General features: G+C 37.9%; 1 long non-coding RNA gene across 1 annotated transcript in view; it reads right to left on the reverse strand.

Moving 5' to 3' along the window:
* Positions 1 to 781: 781 nt before the first annotated feature.
* The window catches only part of LOC139982967 (uncharacterized), a 29,012-nt gene continuing 11,330 nt past the window's right edge, over positions 782 to 18,463 (reverse strand). The window contains exons 3-9 of the long non-coding RNA XR_011798448.1: positions 12,978 to 13,082; positions 12,134 to 12,279; positions 11,651 to 11,695; positions 6,238 to 6,347; positions 5,496 to 5,685; positions 4,074 to 4,425; positions 782 to 3,125 (exon numbers count right to left, since the gene is read on the reverse strand). This is a non-coding gene — a long non-coding RNA (uncharacterized lncRNA). The remainder of the gene's footprint in view (positions 3,126 to 4,073; positions 4,426 to 5,495; positions 5,686 to 6,237; positions 6,348 to 11,650; positions 11,696 to 12,133; positions 12,280 to 12,977; positions 13,083 to 18,463) is intronic.

Genomic DNA, 18,463 nt, shown 5'->3' on the forward strand with positions numbered 1-18,463 from the left:
TAGGATTAATGATTCTCTTGGTTTTATTTCAGAAGGTCCTGGTGTTCCTCATCGGTGATATGGTTACACTGATTTTCGATTTGTTCATTCCTGTCAGCGGTGATAAGCATATTAATTTCATGTTTAGTCTTATTGATGTTTGTTTCAGTATGTGAGTCATGAACACGCATGTGAAACACATATGAAAAATATGCAGAGCGTTATCCTTGCTTGATAAGATTAATCATTTGTTTGGTTAATATCCACATGTTAGGTTCATGAATCTTAAAAGAGGAGTGTTTGTGGCAGGTTTGAACAAATTGTTTGGTAATTTATTCGGTGTACCTGTCAATGTAATATAAGGTTTTCTCACTGGAGGGATATGTTCCCAAGAGTGATGCCCCCCCCCCCCCGTTTGCACTTTACAAATCAAAATTGCCTGGTTTAGGGTTTAATTTAAGTTGGTTTCGAAGATAGTAGGGTAGTAAGATCGTCTTTATTATCATAGATAGAGTAGAATTTGGGGCCAATTGATCAGAGCAAACAATGATATTAAGGTGTTTTTCGGAAAATCTGATAGTCTAGGGTATGAACATGTGTGTTATCATCTAGTTTGTCCCATTCAGAGAAATGATATTAGGGTTGTGCTGGTAAAGATGTTGGGTTTCCACTTGAAACTGACATTTCGTGGAACTGCGTGCATTTACATATTGTACATCAGTACATACTAAGTGGAATCATCGGCTCTCTAACAAAGAAAATGGGAGGTGAGGGATTTGGTGGGGGCGGGATATTGGACATAAGTTTTATACAGTTAGACAGACGTAATGAGTTATGACACATGAGTCGGTAGAGACAACAACAGTGCACCATGTCTTCTTTGATTTGGCAGCTTTTAGTTTGGTCATTCTGCTTTCCATGTTGTTACGTTGGAATGCGAGAGGTCTCGATAACTAGTTTTTAACGAGACACAAGCCTGGGTTCGTGTCTGGAAGGAACACAGACAAATTAACGAGTCTAGAGAATTCGAATGAGAACGTAAACTATTTTGAACAATGGAGTTTGAACCAACAACAACAAATGGTAATTACAAATATATAGAAAATTACTCACAAACTTAACAAGATAGGATACACTTTAAAACACGCTGGTCTCTTCCAACGGCGATATACCTCAGCGGCCACGACCTTGATGACGACGATTCTCGGTCCGCTGTACCGCGAAATTCACTGGTCCTCGACGAAGTTTCTCGCGATCCCAGAAACAGCAGTCACCTTCTTTCCGGCGATGCTTCAAAATACAAGACGGACTTCCAGCCACAATCGAGTGAACCACAAGTCGAACTTCTCGCCGACTAAATATTACCAGAGTCAGTCCAAAATCAGCTTTATAGCCACCAACTCCTGGCGTAACGAACTTCATCAACGGAGACAGAATTTCTTCACCTTCTCCGAAATAGAGACTGGAAAAACTGTATGTTTAAAAGAAAAGTCCTCTTCAAACTTCTGAATGGAAGTGTAGAATCAATCTCGGTATCAATATCTCAATCCTTCAGAAACTACTGGTAGTTGAGCACTGACGATATATAGTAGAATGGTATAATATGTGTCGTCGCTTGTATTAGTTCAGAAACTGAGAAACTTTCCGATCTGGGGCGGCTTTTTATACGATTCGTCATGTCAAGAATCATCTAGATCTTTCTCGATACACATGAGTAACGATTCGACCCATTTTCTACATTTCGCGGAAGTCCTTTGCATATATCGCAAACATTCCAGAGAATCCACGAAGAGGCGTGTACAACGTTCAACAGGACTTCACGTAAACCGACGGTGTCCCAAGACCAGCGTGTCATCATAAGGAATATACCAGAACAATCGTGTATTTTAACATTCTGACACGGTAACCCGACCTAATTTCTCAAATATTGATTTATCACGTAGGCAATTTCAAATGCTTTCTGTATTATAACATTAGGTTCCTCACTAGCAGTGACTAGCGTTAGGCTGCAATGGGCCCTCGTAACAATGTGATATTTCTCTTTAGTAGACTAATGTAGCAATATATTTAATAAACAAATATTAATGATATTTACAAAGGAATATTTTCAAGGAAGCAAAAAATATTTCATGTTCTATAAAGTGGAAAGATTTAAGTATTGCTGGAAAATCATAAATGAGATACTTTTCACTTCCTAATGTACGTTTTGATTGATTTCAAAGACTATGGCCAAATATAACAAGTAGCTCATAAAGTAATTTGCATACTCTGAATTATATAACGCTGAGAAAGAAAACAAAGTTATTCTTAATACAAACCTTCCTGCTTAAGTAATCATTAGTCATTTTCTAACATATTTAATACATTTTCTAGCCGATGAACATATGCAGTGTCACCCATTTATAATTTAAATGCATATTACATATAATAGGTCTTGGTCTTATATTCTACTTGATTCAGTGTGCGGTGTAACGTCTCTGTTCATCAAATACACAACACAACACAACAGAAAGTTACATTGTTGGCTCGTTATTTTTAATTACATTTAAAAAAAGCAAATGTTTCAAAAAGTTGAGTTCTTTTTTAACAGATTGTGAACAGTTGCCTTGTAAGCTCTCACACTTTCTAGCAGGTGCATATTGTATATCTTAATTGGATGCACAATGGTTATTAATTGCTCAAACTTATAACCATATTAACGTAGATCCATACTAAGGCTACGAGCAAGCCAAATGCTACAAATGTCTTGGTATTGAACCACGATAGGTTTTTTATCAAGTTTAGAGGGCATGTACATCCGTCTCCCACCACATCGGTTTCAGGAATGTCTGAGCCATTTACACAATCATCAGCACTTTGTATGGTAGGATTTGCGCTTTGGGTGTCTCCGACGGAATTTGCCTCTTGTAAGTTCGTACTATCAGGTATGCGTTCATATCTTTCTCTCCACACCCTGTTGAGCCAGGAGTACATCTCATTGAGCCAGGTGTAAATCTTATTGGGCCAGGAGCACATCTTTTTGAGGATTGAGCAGCAACAATTCTTCACCTTGTCGGGAATGTTATTGACATCTTCTATGTCCATATTTATTACAGAAAAAATTGTTTCCAAAGCTACTACAATAGTTAAATTCGCAATGGATTGACCTGAAAAAGTCATAGAAAAATACATACATAATATTTAAGGTTAAAACATGTGCTATATGCATATTTGTTTGTAAATTTTATCTTCTCGTTTTTCTTGACATACACACTGAATCAACCATTTTCTTATTTAGTAGGAATATTTTTGAGACACCAAAATGTATATCTCGAGAAAAAAAATTACAAGCCAAAATATATCAAAAAAACCGAGAAAAAATCAGAGAAATACCGTCAAAATTATATTTTCACAAACGAAACAAGGGAAACAAGGGCTATCTTAAAATATATCTTTGAAAGGCGCAATGGTTTCGATATTTTGTTATTTGGTTTTCGAGTAATGACCAAAATGCAATTGTACCTATTTTGTCTGAAGTTAATCATGTCACAGACACGCAACAATCAAGTCCCTTGGTCTTAGGGCTTAAGAAGACTTCGTGAAATAATTTTTGCTCACAACACATTTACTAACATAACTTATTTTACCCTATACCTCCGCACGGGTAAGCACACTCACTGCATTACCACCTGTTACACCCAATACTGCGCATTAATTCGTCAAGTTTCATGTCAGTGCTACCAATGAAAAGGTGGGAAGAATTGTTGATACTTTATTTATCAGTTGATGAACGAGCACAATGTCTCAACCCCAATATACACACTTTAACTTAAGTGTGGTCATTTTATTGAAGCCATATATTATGTTAAATTGTATGTTCAAATCCAGCGTAGTATGATAGATTCCGAAGTGGTCAAGTGCTATTCCACGGATGTAATGGCTTGATCTCAAAGTTGCTCCAAACATTAGCATTTAACGTCTAACTTGAGCAATTTAAAAAAAAATGTAATGCGTTAATATATTTTGTAGATGTATATTTCTGATATAAATATCCTTATATATACGATACACATAAAGGTGGAACCGTTAACAGTGCATTGGGGGAATGTACTTACCCACTTTAGAGAAAGCAGTATCAGGAAGCACTTGGTATAGCGTCCCAAGTTGAACAATTAGAGCCAGAAGGCACATCATACCAAACTCTGGTCCGGTGTTGTCTCCCGTTCGACAGCAGATAGTAAAAAAACTCAAAGCTGATACCAATATGTTTGGGGCCACTAAGGTGTACATGCCGAATTTTGTGTCAAGTCTTTCCAAAGTGGCGATGTACCGAACATATGATTGGTTTTGAAGGTATTGGTGGCATCTGTAGAGTGAGTCATTACCTCCAAGACCAGTAAATGTTAAACGCCAAGTAAGATGCTCAATTTCACATGAATCCATCTTGCCCAAAATGTGTAGTTTTTGCTGCATAGTTAAAGTGTGAAAGACCAAAATGAGTTCGAATAGGAATAGGAATAGGAATAAATGTTGGAATAGGAATAGGAACAGTTGCAGTAACAGGAACAGGAACAGGAATAGGAATAGGAATAGGAATAGTAATAGGAATAGCTATAGGAAAAGGAATAGGAATAGGAATGAGAATAGGAATAGGAATGAGAATAGGAATAGGAATAGGAATTGGAATAGGAATTGGAATAGGAACAGGAGCAGGAATAGGAGTAGGAATAGGAATAGGGATAGGAACAAGAACAGGTACAGGAATAGAAATAGGAATAGGAATGATAATAGGAATAGGAATAGGAGTGAAGAGAGGAATAGAATGATTATAGGAAAAGGAATAGGAGTGAAAAGAGGAATAGGAATTGGAAAAGGAATAGGAATTGGAATTGGAATAGGAATAGGAACAGGAATATGAATAGGAATAGGAACAAGAATATGTATAGGAATAGGGATGGGTATAGGAATACAAATAGGAATAGGGATAGGAATAGGAACTGGAACAGTAAAAGAAGAAGGGAAAAGGGGGGGCGGGAAGAGAGGACGGGGAAAAATCAGCAAATATCCGATTAACTTTGACGTTTAACAACGTTGTAAACCAAATTGCTACAATACTGAACTACAAATTATGTTTGTGTAACCACATTATTCCCCCAACTTCTCAGTTAGTGCGTAAAAAACGACTATGAATTAAAACAGGTTTCAAAAAAAGTTGGAACGTTTTATCTCAACGACGGAAAAGGATGTTACGAGACAAGTTTTACAGATGTGTTTCTAGTAATAAGATCCTTTAGTGTTGATTTTGATATCCGTATCAATATTCTTCCTCATGAAGCAAACAAAAATAACAGTTCCAAATGAAACAAAAATAATTGTACCCAATAAGGCAAAAGCAAAATAATGAAAGCGATATTCATGATTTCTAGAAGAATTACGCAACCGTACCTCATTTTAGTCAACTAGTAATACATTTTTATGTATTGTTTACAATCAAATTGCTTTCTTTGTGTTCATTACGCTTGTAATTCAATGTTTACCTCATTGTCCCGGTGCAGCCAAGTTGTAAACGTAACGTCACAAGTGTGTTTGTCTTTTGGAAAGTTCTCCACGTTTATCGAGCAAAACGATCTCGTTGACGCTATGGTTACCCAGTCTACTTTACCAGTGTTATATACTTTTACAACATCGGTCTCTGTTTCGAAACTTTCATCGCTATGTTTTGATAGTCTGAGAACAAACAACAGCAACAGGTAACACTTTCATGATACAAAAATATAAGCATACAAGAAATGACTTCATTGAAGCAAACTGGGTCGATTTGATAAAGTATACTGTATATTTGTTCATTCCTGCTGAGTAACTTTTTATCACGCACAATTATCTGTGTGCATTGGGAGAAAGTACACGAATTGTACTTGTTTCAATTATGCTTAGCTTTGAAGATTTCACACGTTCAAAAATGAAAAAGAAGAACGAAAAAGAGACGGACGAAAACGTCTACGGATTATGATTCGTGGTCAGCGAGTATTTAATAACCTCCGAGGGTAATTCAAAGAGAATAGAGGCACACGTATAAGTTGATTTTGATGAAAGAGTTTGAGTCAAGCCTCAAAGGATGACAGTGAAGAATTAAGTTTGTCAGATTATGTCTTCATAATTCCTTGATATATGTTTGACCAATTGTGAAACGTATGTCGCATGGTATATAACAGTCATTGAATTAATGAAGACCAACACGAATAGAAAATGAAAGAAGTCGTATTCCACACGGCGTCTTACCTTTCATACAAAATCAGTTCCGGTCGCCATATTTCAGTGAGGGGAAGTTCTATGTAGTTTAAATCATCTTAATCATCAGGATTCCAGGAAAGGCGGAAGTCATACCAAGTCTGTATATATATATATATATATATATATATATATATATATATATATATATATATATATATATATATATATATATATATATATATATATATATATATATATATATATATCTATATATATATATATATATATATATATATAATATATAAACAAGCGAATATTTTTAACAACGACATACTGCTATATTTCGGAGTGGTTACCACTCCATCGTCAGGCAATTGTACAAGGGCTAATATACATCCAAAGACGACAATAGTGATAAGCATGAGTGATTTTTAAACTAGGAATGATTAGAACAACCAGCATTTTTTTAGGGAATATTTTTAACTTAGGAATGAATAGAACAACCAGCAATAAAAAATACATAGGGATTAGAATAGCTTCAACCCGTAGCTCGCTACATTTCTATTTAGGTCAGCATTTAAGTCTTTTACTAGGAGACTCTCTTTAATCTTCCTCCTGAACCACTGGGGTTCATTACCAATGGTGGCACAATGGTCAACAAAAGTAGGCAGGTGATGTTTATGGGCAGTACAATGAAGGTTAATAGCGCCTTTCTGACCACCAAAGGAGCTCATCAGAATGTGTAGCAAGTGGTATGAAAGATAAATAGTAAATCAATAAAGAATAACACACCAGAAAAATTCTACTGCACGACCGGTTTCGTCCTCTTGGGACTCATCAGGCGAAGGAAGGAATCTAACCCCGGATCTTCGTGTCACGAACCTAAGTCCGTACCAATCGACCACAGTGATTCTACTGGTGTGTTAATATGAAAAGGACCACAACCTATGATGATGTTAATGATGATCTAATTTTATACGTTCATGTACTAAAAACTTACGATCATGTACTAAACATATACGATGATGTACTAAAAACTAAGATGTACATCAAAACATGCGATGATGTACTAAAAACGTATGATGTACATCAAACATATACGATCATGTACTGAAAACTTGTGATGATGATGAAAAAGCGCAAGTTACAAAAAAGTGTCGTATGAATATCCGTTATTGTCGTTTGAATAAGCGTATGAATACCCATAAATAAGTGTCCCTAGGAATATCAAAGTTGATACCGAAGCCCCGCCCCTTATGGTTCTTAATTGAGTTTACACTGAGTATATATACTCGTATGCATACGCCAAATATGAATATACATACGCGTATGCAGACGCTATATTTTTGAACATAACATTATTAGTACATTATCGTATTTGTTTTGATGTACATCGTACGTTTGTAGTACATGATCGTATATTTTTAGAACATGATCGTGTACTTTTAGTACATAATCGTAAGTTTTCAGTACAAGATCGTATACAATTAGATCATCATGAACATCATCAGTAGGTGTAGGGGGGTCTGGGTAGAGGTAGCACCTTTGTTGTCTGGCATGCTGCATCCTGCTTCTTATCCTGGTGGTGTGGACTGGCAACACTGGACCTCATCCATCTACCATTTCTCTCACGTGTGGCTCCTAGCGCCACACCCCGGTACACCGCTTCAGCTGGCGGGCTAAACCACGTGAGAGGGTGGTGTTATCACGGCACCACTGGGCGAAAGACTTCCCACGTAAAAGTTACCGGCCAGTGCGGAAGAGTTCCTTGTAGAACATCAACGGCCTTGTGTTCATGACCAAGGCGAGCCACCAAGTTGGAGGAAGTCGGCTGTGGTTAAGCCTCGAGAGGATTGGGCACTGCCAGGCTTTTATGCCCAAGACACACTGTATAATGAACAATTCACCTGCTTTCATACCGCCCGGGATAAAAAGGACCGCGTCTTCCGTCATACACCAGGGCGGAGGCAAAACGTTTACTACTGGTGGGACTTTACGACATAAGATCCGTGGAAGAGAGATAATAACATTCGCCACCTGGAATGTCAGAACATTTGCCTAGACTGGTAAGAATCAGGAACTCACGCACGAACTGGAGAGTTACACCTGGCATATTATGGGACTCTGTGAAGTGAGATGGGAAAATAGCGGGGTGCACCTTACAGATGAAGGTCATGTGCTATACTACAGTGGCGACCCCGATAAACGCATTCATGGTGTTGTCTTCCTTGTCAACAAGAAGAGCAAGAACTATGTAATGGGGTACTGCCCAACATCCAGCAGGCTTATTAATATCCGCCTTCGAGCTTCGCCATTCGACATCACAGTAATTCAAGCCTATGCACCAACAACTGACTACGACGATGACTGAGTGGAGGAATTCTACAATCAGCTCCAGGACATCATTGATGGGGTCGATAAGAAAGATATCCTTATCATTCAGGGCGACTGGAATGTCAAGGTGGGCATCGATGTATGGCGAGATTGGAAGGAATTCTGCGGACCCTCCTGTGATGCTCATACCAATGAGCGAGGTCTTCGCCTGCTTGAATTCACCAGCTACAATGACATGGTGCTCGCAAATACCCTTGGAAAGCACAAGGCAAACGGAAAGCACCACAACCAAATTGACTATATCCTTGTGCAAAACCGGTTTCGAGCAGGCATCGGGACAGCTGCAACTAGGACTTACCCAGTGGCTGATATAGGGAGCGATCACGACTTGGTCATCATGAACTTCAAGGTCAAACTGAAGATAATCACCAAACCAAAATACAGCAGACTGAAGTTCAACTTGGACAGACTGAAGGACCCATCCATCTCGGAGACCTTCAAAAAAACTATTGGCGGGAAATTTGCACCACTGCTGACACTTGATGATGATGCTGAAGCACTCACCACCAGGTTCAATGAGGTTGTGACAGAAACAGCAGGCGACATCCTTGGCAAACACCGCCGGAAAACTCAACCTTGGGTCACTGATGAGATCCTGGAGATGTGTGGCACAAGGAGGGCCCTCAAAAATGGAAAAACCACCAGAGCCGGAGCAGACGCTTACAGGCATAGAAGATCAGGAAAGACATGAACAAGGCTAAAGAAGGATGGATCGAGAACCAATGTTCAGAGATAGAAAAGAGCCTGAGCAACAACAACACTAGGCGATCTTACCAACTTGTGAAGGATCTCACAAAACAAAAACAGCAAAGAGGCAACACTTTACAAGACAAGGAAGGGAATTGCCTCATGGAAGAAAAAGAAATCCTAAACAGATGGACTGAATACTGTTCAGAACTATACAACCACGAGCTTCATGGAGATGTAGATGTACTAATAACACAGGAATCTTCGAACGATGACGACGACCTAATTCTGAAATTGAATTGAGAAGTTGAAACTGCCATACCATCACTGAAAGATGGGAAGGCCGCAGGCGAACACAACATCCCCGCAGAGTTGACAAAGCATGGAGGAGACACAGTAACTGTTGTCCTTACTCGTATCTGCAACAAGATCTGGCAGACAGGAGATTGGCCTACATTGTGGACTAAATCACTTATTATCACTCTCCACAAGAAGGGAAACTTAAAACAATGCCTGAACTACAGAACCATCAACCTCATATGCAATGCTAGCAAAGTGATGCTAAAAGTCCTATTACATAGGCTGAAAGCCCAAGCTGAAGAAATCATCGCCGAAGAGCAAGCTGATTTCCGTATTTGAAGGAGCACCACAGAGCAGATTTTCAACATACGAGTCCTGTGTGAAAAACTTAGCCAGCATCAACAAGACATCTATCATGTCTTTATCGACCTCAAAAAAGCATTTGACAGGGTATTGCATGAGTCGTTATGGGCCACAATGAAGAAATACAATATGGGCCAGAAGCTGATCCAAACTATCAAGCAGCTATACACCAAAGCAAGCAGTGCAGTACTTCTACAAGGCGTAGTTCGAGACTGGTTCCATACATCGGTCGGAGTCAGCCATGGCTGCCTACTGTCACCCACACTGTTCAACATCTTCTTAGAACGTATCATCACAGATGCCTTTAAAAATCATAATGGCACAGTCAGTATTGGAGGAAGAAACATCACAAATCTCCGGTTTGCCGACGACATTGACGGGCTTGCTGGTAACGAGGACGAACTAGCCAACCTTGTGAACTGCCTGGATGACACATCAAGAAAGTATGGCATGGAGATCAGTGCCGGGATGACCAAGCTGATGACAAACAGCACAATTCCATTCACAAGGAATATCGTGGCCAGTAGACAACAACTGGAGACAGTAAATCAGTTCAAGTATCTTGGAACCATCATCAGTGAGGAAGGCTCAAAGGCAGAGGTCCTGGCAAGAGCTGCACAGACAGCCGCAGCATTGGCAAAGCTCAAACTAATCTGCAACGACAGGAACATCTCCCTCAGGTCCAAGTTGAAGCTCTTGCATGCACGTGTACTGTCGATCTTCCTGTATGCATGTGAGTCATGGACCCTTACTGCAGAGCTGCAAAAGAAGATCCAAGCAGTAGAAATGAGATGCACCAGAAGAGTCCTTGGCATCTGATACATTGACCACATCACTAATGAGGAAGTACGCAGAACCGTCAAGCAACACATCGCCAACTACGAAAACCTACTTACAACAGTCAAGAAAAGAAAACTGAGATGGTATGGGCATGTGACAAGAACTGACAGGCTGTCGAAAACCATCCTCCAAGGCACGGTACGGGGGAAGAGAAGACGGGGCAGACAGAGGAAGAGATGGGCCGACAACATCAAGGAGTGGACTGGCATGAACCTTGCTACAACCCAAGCTCTTGCCCACGACCGACAGGAATGGAAGCGGCTGACGAGTTCTCCATTGCAGCGCCCCTACGACCCCGGCGGGTTACGGGACCAGTAAGCAGAAGTAACATCATCATATGTTGTGATCCTTTTCGCGTTCCATATGTTAAAGCGTATGATGAATAACTGTCATTAAGGGCGTATAACCCAAGTATTAAGATTGTACAGAGTTCACCCCTGGCGCTTTGAATCTGACAATCTTTACACAATTTAACACAGAATAACCACTCTTTATAGGCAAGATAAGTCATAAATAGGAATTGAATGTGTAGCAAGTGGTATGACAGATATATAGTAAATCAATTAAGAATAACATACCAGTAGAATCACTGTGGTCTAGTTGTACGGGCTTAGTTTCGTGAAACGAAGATCCGGGGTTCGATTCCTACCTTCGCCTGATGAGTCCCAAAAGGACAGAACCGGTCGTCAAGTAGAATTGTTCTGGTGTATCATTCTTTATTGATTATATATATATATATATATATATATATATATATATATATATATATATATATATATATATATATATATATATATATATATATATATATATATATATATAAATAAATAAATAAGAATATTGCTTAGTTTTAACATAGAAATGAAAACAAACAAACCAGGACCATGGTTCCTCTTAACTGCAATTCCTGACTGGAGTAATCCTGAAAGAAATAAGCAACACAAATACCGTAAACATTCCGTAATCACATGTTAAGTATACGCACCAAAGTCAGCTTTACTTTTAATTTATTGTATCGTACCGATATCAGCTTCATCTAGCAAAGAATAAATGTATCAACGATGATAAATATTTTTACAGATACTTTCATTATCAGCAAAACAAAATTATCCTCTTCGTTGTACAATGTTTTGGTTGATTGAATTTTACATTAAGAATTCGGTATTTCTTCTTGGCTTCAATCAAAGGCGGAATGTTTTACCAGTTCTCCTGTATATATATATATATATATATATATATATATATATATATATATATATATATATATATATATATATATATACATGTGTAGACAGATAGATGGACGGAAAGAGAGATAGGATGGATTGTTGGATGGATAGATAAATAAGGTGTACATTACCAAATAATGTATAAACGGCTCAAATCGGAGTCCAACTTCTACTGTTTGGTATGAATCTTTCACAGGTCTCAAGTATTTTACATACTCTGTTGTGTAGGTGAGGTTGCGATACAACCAATTTCGAGCGTTCATGTTAGCACTCTCCACTTTAGAAGGATACGTCAAATGAAGTACGGTCATAATTATCACACGATTTAAGGTTTGCTTGTATTGCCTTTTTTCTCTCCTTTATTTGTTGGATATTTAAGATGGAACTAACATGTTAGGGACAAATAGGTTTATTCCAGAAACGTTGATGAATACATCATATATTCAAATTGGAAACACACTCGATGATAATATGTTGAAGGTTGTATGGTAATAGTGTTAACACTGAAACAAACACCAATATTTTGTCATTATAAGAGCCACAATAAACATAGTCATTTATTAATCAAAATGATTTCAATTGTAGCACAAGTGACTCGATGACGTCATATTTAGAATATGTTGTCTTAAGTCTTATGTATGACCAAACATCAAACATCAAATCTGTGATATCTTCCACATGGAATAAGCTATTTTTTAGCTGGTTGGGGAAGTTTTCATTACAGTTATCTTTATTACGTATACTAATAATTATGTTAACGTTTTTGTTCAACTTTAATGAAAAATACTCATATTATCTACGCAAACCTTTATCAAATGTTTCCTAACGAAAATATTACAACTTCTGTTTTACCAAAGAGCTGAGCGTTCTATGCATTACAAATTCAAATCGAAATTCTCTACCAGGGCTAACATGTATTTATCATAAAATATAAGTCTTTCCATTAAATTCGGCTAAATTAATCAACATACTCACCGAAATATGAGGGATATGCATTTAACATCAACGTAAGCAGCAAGCAGTGAGAGAAAAACATGATGCTCCGATTATGAAGATGCCACAGCTCATCCAAACCCAAAACTATATTAATCAAGAATGAAAGAAGATAGGCTATGTTTCGATTTATATAGCTTTCTTTTATATGCTGGTGTCATACTTTATCAGGAATAATCAACATATATGGAAACAACACCTACGTAGGTGTCTCTCAGCAAACGACTGTTAAAATGCTTTTGATAACATTCAAGTCGTTTAGTGGTTTCAACTTCAATCTGCCAACGCTGTATGTACCCACTCGAAGATGACATTGCAATAAGCGAGTTCAGAGTTGCATTGCGCAATCGAGGTCAACAGGTCAAATAAGAATACTCTCGTTGAGACGAGAGTTGTCTGTTCGCGTAACCACGCTAACTTAATGAGCACCTACAGTAAACATTAGAAATCGCATAACTTACGTCTAAATTTACTCTGTTTTTTTTTCGCTTCGGGATGGATATTTCTACAAGTTTGGAACAGTTTAAACTTTGGAAAGTTGACAGACTGAAGGAATTTTAAAGAAACGAAAGTTGAAGATGAGTGGCCGAAAAGAAGAGTTGGTTGGTTTAGCGTATGCTGCCGTTCAGATGAACATTGCTGAAGTTAACATAGCAGATGCGCGAAATGAAAAGGCAGATGACTACACATCGGTACTTCAGGTTGAAGGAGAGACCCTGTCGATCCTTTTTCGGATTTGCCACTTGCATGGGAAGGCGAATTTGCAATGGAAAAATAGCCGACTTGCATGTTCATTGATATTGCGCATTATTTTACCAGTATTGATAACATTGAACTGAAGCAAAGACTGATGACGGACTATAAAGATGGTAAAGCCTTCAGCTATTTGGAGTATTGGTGGCTCGGGGAAATTTTTTACAATGCTATTTCTGCCGAGTCAATGTTGTGCTTTCTAAAGGCAGAGTGTACACCATCGCAGCGTATTAATAATATTCCTTGGAATAACGCCTGGAAATTCCCCCACCCGCTGAATATTTTTTATAATGTTCTTACCAAATATTTTTTTTTTTCTGTTTGAACAAATTGAACCCACCCTATAAGTAGTAGGAATATGCCAAGAATAAGACTAAGTTTATTTTAAATCACGCATAAAAATGAAAAGAACTAATATTTCTTAACATGAAAAGCCAACTACAAGATATCAATGCCTCTACTATGCAGACTATCACGGCCAGAAAAAATGTTTTTTCCCTGGAACATAAATCCGACTTAGACTTCGGATTTCCCGCCGCGGAACGCATTGTAGGGGGGGGGGGTCCCCCACCAGAAGCTAAAGCTTTTTGAAAATTGAAGACCCAAATGACGCGATTTGGTGGCCCATTTTTACAGTGATTGCCAGTGTACTACACATGTGTTAAACCATGTCACGGTAGCACATGAGTCGTTTTGGTGCAACATGAATCCCGGTATCGTAACTACAACCGGTATTTTCCTCAACTTCCATCTATGGTTCAAAGCACTTAGTGACGAGACTGTCAATGTCATAAATTCAATAGGCATAGCCTAGGCTACAGTATATACACTCTTACACGCACGGTTATAAAAAATATAAAAAATGACACGCTATATTAGGACCTTTGTTTTTTACACTTCCAAAAGAAAAGCACAAACCGTGGAAAAAGCAACCCACACCATCCTTCATTCATACTCGACGTAAGATGTTAGATTATCACGTTCGCACATGGATTAAACTAGTAATCCGTACACAAAAAGAAATTGGGAGTTCCCCACTATTCCATGATATTGGAATAGGGCAACCCCTTCAAGTTCAAAAGTTCACAATGAAAAGTTTTTAACTATCAACACGTCACCACGTGTTTGGAACTTCAGATAATAAGAATGTATCATAGGGGCTACGTAAACACGGGATTATAAACTACATACATAGGAATAGTACAAATTTATTTCTATCGTTAATCGGCTATTGTTTACTCCAGAAAATATACTTTCAATACGTACAATATCAATTTTTTCGTACAAAAAATCTAAAAAATTAAAAAAGTGGAGAAAGATAACTATAATTGACATCGTGGAACCCCCCGCATTAATAAACGAATCCAATTCATTACAGCATCTACTCTCAAGTACCGCACAGCAGTGTGTACCAGTACCGTACCATAGGCTATCATAATATACAGTCCCGTGCGAAGATGGATTTAAACTGGATATACTCCCTGCGGTTTTGGCTAAAAATTTATTAAATCGTTATAATTATTATAACAAAATGAGGTGAAATGCATAAGGGTAAGATTTTGTACATGGGAACCTTCACAATCGTCGTTTGAAGAAAAATAAATAACGAAAATTTCAGAATAACTTTGAAGTCCCGTAACATGCTGAGCCCAAGTAACGTTCGATATTTGGTGTAGCCTAGGTCACGTAGTACACATAGGCCTATATTGACCCGCAGATAGTGACTGACGGTAAATCGGTAATACTAGAGGTTAATGTGCTAATTTAATGGTTCACCTATGATGTTTTATTGTCGGACACGTCTTATTTCTTTTCATTTTTCCCTTTCTTTCTTTCTTCCTCCCTCTTCATGTTTTAGCTGTCTGTTTTTTTTATTTTTTTTATCTCTGCTCCAAAATTTCCCGCGAGTGACTAAAATTTCCCGGGAACGGGGTTCCCGTGTTACCTACTTTTTCCTTTATACACGTTTTTAGGTCTTAAACTCACCGAAATATGCACTTGAAATAAATTCCGAATGTCGCAGTAACCCATTCTTAGTGCGATTATCGTTATGAAAAGCTGTCATTGTTTACGTTTTCCGAGGATTTCATTCTCAGTTGACCTGACCCCAAGTGAGAATCGGGCATGCGCACTCGTAACTCTGAACTTGCTTATAGCAGTATGCATTTGTTTCGACTTGAACAAGCGCTAGAAATTGTTCAGTGGGTTCAACTGCTAATTGTACCGAATCTATCCCTGTATTTACTCTGTCAACAGCGACTTTGATGTACTGACAGCACTTTCTACCATGGCGACCGTTCTTCAGATATAACATGTTTCTAGAGATGGTTCAACTGCTTGTATGTCGTTATGCACTGATGGGACCCATTTGAAGGCTTAATTGTGATGCCCTAGTTGAAGTTGTTCTAAGTATGACCATTTGAACTCTTAACATCTAAAAGGAAAAGTTCAGTATTTAGATCTATCTGAATTGAGTAGGACAGGCTTTCGCAACATTAGACAACTTCTACAACTTTCTACATTAGACAACTTGCTCGGTGTAAGCACCAGTGATCATCGAACTGCATTGCAAGTTTTCATAATAGAAAAACAATCCGCGAAACCAAAAGCCTTTTGATGTCCAGTACTGATGATAAATTCAAACTACTTTTGGATGCAAGCACCCTCCATTTACCAGTTTACCCGCACGTCATAATTATCGGTATCTACTTACATATTTGGTGGCTGCGTCCCTGAACAAATAACGCACGTAACAAGTCAACAACGAAAGTTATTGGTCATCACTGAGCCCGAGTCAATCCCGAGCTGCCGTTTTACATTACAAATTTAACACCGTGCGAGGGTTTTAATGCCGTGCTTGCAGTCAAATGGGGCTGTATATGATAACTCTTTACCAAGACTGCATATCAGTTGCTAAACATTTCGTGTTACCATCCACAAAAATATCCTCGAAAATGTAATTATTCTACTTTCGTCATTTCTTGATCGCGTTTTTTAATCAAGATGGCATAAATACCTTACAACCATGGAAACAGTCGTTGGTAATGCCTGTGGTATTAAGGTTTTTGGAAACTTAACATTTTGCTGTTGGAAGACCAAAATAACATCAGTTCAGTCAAGGACACTATTGAGCAGACAATCAGTAACCATCACAATCACAACCCTAGCCTGCTATGGGAAGCATGTAAAATTATCACAGGATCCGTGTCAATTGCCTATTCTAAAGCTGCAGCTAAACAACGAAAAATTGATGAAAAGAGGTTAATTTTTAAGATTGCATTTCCTTAACAGCTGAACACCATATTTTCAATCTGTTCATCTTGAAAATCAACTTGAGGAATTAAGGACTACGTTGGATGATATCTATGACTACAGATTAAAAGGCATTGTTATTAGATCTACGGCCCGTTGGTTTGAAAATGGGAACAAAAATACAAAGTGTTTGCTAAATTTAGATAAAAGGAATAAATATTATAACAGTATCAAGCAGCGTATTTCAATAGAGCTCATAGAAATGTTGCATGATGCAGCAGTATCATTGGCATCATTGGACAGATATGTGATGCTGGACTAAGCAGTTCTTTCGTTTTGGGGCTCTAGATAAACGTCTTTTGTCGACATTAGTACATATATTATAGAGTGATTTTGATCTCCTGTTGTCAATTTTGGCTATATCAACACCATTTATCGATTACAATGCAAAGGGGTAGACCAGCAGAACATTTGGGAAAGAATAATGAGCTGGCTGAACAACAACAAGCCACTAGCCTACGCAGTTGAAATCAACCTACCATTGAGGAAGAGTGCACAGAATCAGAGTTCCAGCTCGTGAAAATCCGCAAGGACTATTCCAGAATATTGGAGGAACATCACAAAGAATTGGTGTCTTTGAAGGCTTCCCGGAAGAAATATTAGCATTGAAAGAGTTATCTCATAAATGATGTTAGTGTCCACCTTCCAGTCTTTTTGGTATGTAATTATGGGCCCAATGCAAGAGATAGTCACATACCGAGTGAGGGTTGTATTTACATGAGGTAAAGCGATGATGAATCCATGAAACTTTTTTTATGATAAGTTAAGCCAGGAATCATGGGACACGGCTTATAGAGCTGCTAACGTCAATGTGTCATATGGTAATTTCATTAAAATAATTGCTAAGTTTTAAACAGAAAATTGTTCAATTAGAATCATCTGGTATCAATAAAAAGAAGGTTACTGACAAACCATGGATGACCAAAGGATTGCAAAATGCTTGTAAAAAGAAAAAGGCTATATATATATAAGATTCCTTAAAACCAGAACAGCATAAGCCGAAAAAAGGTATAAAAACTATAAAAATAGATTGAATTCAGTTCTCAAATCCTGTAAAACTTAATACTTTTCAAAAGTTATTGATAAGAACAAAAATAATTTGAAAGAAACATGGAAGGTTTTGAACAGTATCATAAATAAACACAATCGAGTTAAAGTAATTATCCTGACTCTTTTTTAGCTAATAATTTGGAAGTTAAAGAGGTTGATATCGTTGATGGCTTTAATCATTTCTTCACAAACATTGGACAAAATTTAGCAACTAATTTTCTTGAACAAACTGGGTCTATTCTTGACTATCTTGCCAAAAGTAACATTACTTATATTTTACGCAAATACTGAGGTTAATGAAGTACTTCAAGTTGTTAAGATTTTTTCCAGTAAAACATCAATTGGTTGTAATG

This window comes from Apostichopus japonicus, chromosome 16 (genome assembly GCF_037975245.1).
Source record: "Apostichopus japonicus isolate 1M-3 chromosome 16, ASM3797524v1, whole genome shotgun sequence".
NCBI lineage: Eukaryota > Metazoa > Echinodermata > Holothuroidea > Aspidochirotida > Stichopodidae > Apostichopus > Apostichopus japonicus.